The 4,528-nt window shown below is 41.2% G+C and overlaps 1 pseudogene; it reads right to left on the minus strand.

Moving 5' to 3' along the window:
* Positions 1–738: 738 nt before the first annotated feature.
* On the minus strand, positions 739–1,726 carry LOC121471817 (annotated as a pseudogene).
* Between the last annotated feature and the right edge of the window lie 2,802 nt (positions 1,727–4,528).

The raw sequence follows: 4,528 nt of genomic DNA on the forward strand, positions 1-4,528 counted from the left end.
AAGTGATCATAACTCCTATGACAATATTTGGAGATAGAGGGATGAAGATAGGAGCTCATATTGTGAACAAGAAGGAATCATCAAGTAAAAAACCTGGAAAATCTTCTTTCTGACCCCTTTTGCCTGAATTAAATACAGCATCTTTGGCAGAGGATCGAGGAACAGGATGGGCAAGAGTTCTGATCCTTACTTTTTTCCTCACTTTTCTCCATGAGCTGCAAATTGGTGGAAGGAAAGGGGCATCAGTACATAGTTTATTGTTCCTGATGTCCCAGGATGCACAACAGCTGACCCAGAGGGTGGCTTTCTCCCCCCCAAGACTGGACCTCCAGTTCCCCAGCTAGAGGCAGAGTGCTCCTCAATGGCAGTGGCGGGGTGAGTGACTGAACATCTCCTGGGGGCCACAGTTTGAATTACAGCTGGAAGTGTCTGTGCCACAGGCGCCATGCCTTTAAGCCTGGAGCAGAACTTCTCTGAGACATGTTACAAAATACCTGCTGACTGAAGACCGGTAAGTAAGGCTTTGGTCCTTTGGTGCACTTCCATCACCTCCAACAGGAGCACCATCTTTTCTTTAGACCAAATGGTACATTTACTATATTTTGCACAAATTATCATTAGTTATAGCATTAACTTGTTAGGCATTAGCAGGGAGGAACTAAAATAGTATCCTGCTATACCTTCTTTTTTGTTTTTTTCACAAATAAGAATTTTTTGTCACCATTTAATGTCTGAATTTTAAACAGATTCTTGGATTGGTGGTTTATATCCATCAGCTTCTTCCACTTTAGCACCAGTCTCATCCCCAGTAGCTTATCGAGAACTACTACCTTCACCATGAAGCTCCATGAGTTTTCTCAGTTCAAATTTGGGCTTCTTCAGCATTTTTGCTTTTCTAACGAAAGACATTACGGAGTGGATAAATAGACTGACAGCTTCTTCTATATCCTTTCCGATGCTGTCTGGAATCAATTCATTGATGACTTCTTTCAAGTCATTTGTCGGCCCTCTCGGGCCATGATTTCCATCATCTTTTTCCGAATTTGGCAGACCTGTTGATGCTGAGCATGAAAGGTCTTCTGAATCTGATTATTGGGTTCTTTTTAGTAAATCCAACACAAAATAGATGAAGCAAATACCCATTGGTAGTCTTTGCATCAACATGAGCGTCAGTCGTGGTCTGCCACCTTTGACCATGGAGCACATTTTGTCACGGGTAAGATCCGTGATATGGAAATTAGTCAGGCAGTTTTTGCCCTGCACATCCTGAGCAATTAGTTTGAATTTTCTAAATGCAAGTTCATCGTTCTTCAGATTAGCAAGGCTTCCTTCAAAAATACAACCCTTGTGGGCAGCCCAGGTGCCTCAGTGGTTTAAGTGACGCCTTCAGCCCAGGGCCTGATCCTGGAGACCCAGGTTCGAGTTCCATGTCAGGCCCCCTGCATGGAGCCTGCTTCTCCCTCTGCCTGTGTCTCTGCCTCTCTCTGTGTGTCTCTCATGAATGAATAAATAAATAAAATCTTTAGAAAAAAATATAACCCTTGAGATCATAGATGCAATTTTGGTTCCTTGAGTTCTTGTGACTAGTGTTTTTCCAATATTTCATATAGAACATAGCTGTTGCCTTCACATCATACCAATCTTTCTTAGAAAATTGGTCCACCACTTTCTTCTTGGCTCCCGTTTTGCCACCTTTTATAAGGCTCCTGTTCTTACCGACACCCATGGTGCTGCTCTGGGAGCCAAAGGGGCCTATTCCTTCTCTGATGGAGACTACAAAATGCCTTTTTGTCCTATTCATCTCATCCTTGAATTGTTAGCCACAATGTGGCTGCCATGTGGGCATTGATGCCCACTTTCTTTATTACTTGGGGATCTGTTTTTTTTTTTTAAGATTCATTCATTCATTCATTCATTTTTTCATTCATTCGTTCATTAATGAGAGACACACAGAGAGGCAGAGACACAGGCACAGGGAGAAGCAGGTTCCCAGCAAGGAGCCCGACCTGGGACTGGATCCTAAGACCCTGGGATCACACCCTGAGCTGAAGGCAAACACTCAACCACTGAGCCAGCCAGGCATCCCAATTACTTGGGGATCTTATCAAGCTTCATATTCATTAGAATGTTTGATATTCCAGATAGCAGTCAGTACCGGGTCTCGCTGCTAACCTCCACGCTCAGCTCTTTCACTGTCCCTGCTCAACATTTGGTCTCTCAGCTTGGTGCTGTGTGCCTGGCATTTGTTCCTTTCTTTTTATAACCCTGTGAATTGCATATGCATACCTAGAGGCCTGCTAGCAACAGACCTATTTTGACAGAACAATAGAATAAATAAATTCACTTTTGAGTTCTTTATATCATACTTAATGCGTGGGCTTAATGTTGATGCAGGAGCAAAATACCAGACAGGCACCTCTTTGGAATTTGATGTCTATGAAAAATGAAGAAGGTGGCTTAGTGGAGGCGGTAAAGTAAGGGGAGGGTGCAGAGCCTGCTAGAAGAGAGGCCGGCTTGAGATGATGGGACTGGAGGGAGGGCTTGGAGAAGACGCCGGTCAGCTGGAGTTTGTGACACAATGAGATGGAGCCTGCAGCTTCTAGGATGGTAGAGCCTTGGAGTAAGGGCAGTGTCCCTACAAAATGCCTACAATTGCACACTGTCCAGCAAGGCAACCTAGCCCTCCAAGCGGCACTCCCCTGGCTAAGAAAAACAGAACAGAGACAAAAGACTCTCAGGAGATCTTCCCTTCTTCTTCAGTGGGCAGATCAACATAGTCCAAGCAGCAGAAATATGCGCAAGAAGGAACATCCATAATCTGAGCTAGTGGGGACTGGAAGTGCATATCTGCACATACATAGATTAACAAAGTTTAGCTACTTTCCAGAAAAAAGAAAATCATAGCCTGTACTGGGTAGATTGTTTTGTCAGGCCTGTTCCACACCCATTTGCTTTCAAATATAATCATTTTGTTACTGTTGCTGTGAGCTGGCCTTAGAAGTAGGCATCATTTAATATTTAATAAAATATTCCCCCTCCCGTGGTTACTTTTCAGTGATATTTTGGTAAGGAATTTTATCTACTAGAGCACTTCAGAGAGAGATGTTTAATTCAACTGCTTCTACTTCAGGCTGTGGTCTTTTTTATCTGGAAACTCCTAAAAAAATACCTGAGTTTGAGATATTATTTACTACATTGTAATATTAATGTAATATAGTTATGTCAGGGCACCTGGGGGGCTCAGTTGGTTGAACATTGGGCTCTTAATCTTGGCTCAGGTCTTAGTCTCAGGGTTATGAGTTCAAGCCCCGTGTTGGGATCTATACTGGGAATGGAGCCTACTTAAAGGATAAAAATAAATACATAAATACATAAATAAAATTGTGTCAACCTTGCATGCCACACCTGTGTTCTTTTTTTAAAAGGATTTATTAATTTGAGGGGGAGAGAGAGAGAGAGAGAGAGAGAGAGAGAGAGAGAGAGAATCTAGAGCCGACTCCCCGCAGAGTGCAAAATCTGAGGTGAGGCTCAGTCTCACGTCCTAGAGATAATGACCTGAGCCTAAATCAAGAGTTAGTTAGACACTGAACGATGGAGTCACCCAGATGCCCCAACCAGCTCTGTGTTCTTAATTCACACAAGCCTCTTGTTATTTTCCATTTTTATATATTATTAAATGTATAGTTTTATTTGTATTACAAAGAAAGGCATTAATTTAATATTTCCTAAAGCCATATATTATTGTCTGCTAACTGCTTAGAAAAATTACATATGTATTTAATCTAAATATAAATTAATGTAGAATATATTAATATAATATCCATTTAATTATATATACAATTTTGTATTCGCTATGCCTATATCTATGATTGATAATCTCCTACCTTATTGAATTTGTGTGATTCTAATAAAGGTGCAGGCAAAAAATTATGCGAAAACATTTTAACTGACTTTTTTACTTATTCTATTTTGGGTTCATCATCAAATCAAGCAGAAGGTGCAGAGACTTCCATACAACCCTGCCTTCACATACGTACAGCCTCACTCACTCCCAAAATCCTTCATTAGAGTTGTACATTTGTTACACGTGAGAACCTGCACTGACATATTATCAGCCAAAGCCTATAGTTTACATTAAAGTTCATGCTTGGTTTTGTACATTCTCTGGGTTTGGGCAACTGTGTAACAACATGTATGAACCATTATTGTACCATACAGAGTAGTTTCAGTACTCTAAAAATCCTCTGTGTCTTATTCATAGCTCCCTCCCTAGTGACCCCTGGCAACCACTGATTCTTTTCCTGTCTCTGTAGTCTTGTCATACAGTTGGAATCATTAGGTCTGCACTCCTTCCTAAACTACTTTTAACACTTAGCAATATGTATCAATACACGCGTACTTAGTAATATGAAATCTCCACGTCTTTTCATGGCTTGAAGCATATTTATTTTAGCACTGAACAATATTGCACTGACTGGATGTACTACAGTTTATCCATCTACTGAAGGACATCTTGCTTGCTTCCCAG

This window comes from Vulpes lagopus, chromosome 1 (genome assembly GCF_018345385.1).
Source record: "Vulpes lagopus strain Blue_001 chromosome 1, ASM1834538v1, whole genome shotgun sequence".
Taxonomy (NCBI): domain Eukaryota; kingdom Metazoa; phylum Chordata; class Mammalia; order Carnivora; family Canidae; genus Vulpes; species Vulpes lagopus.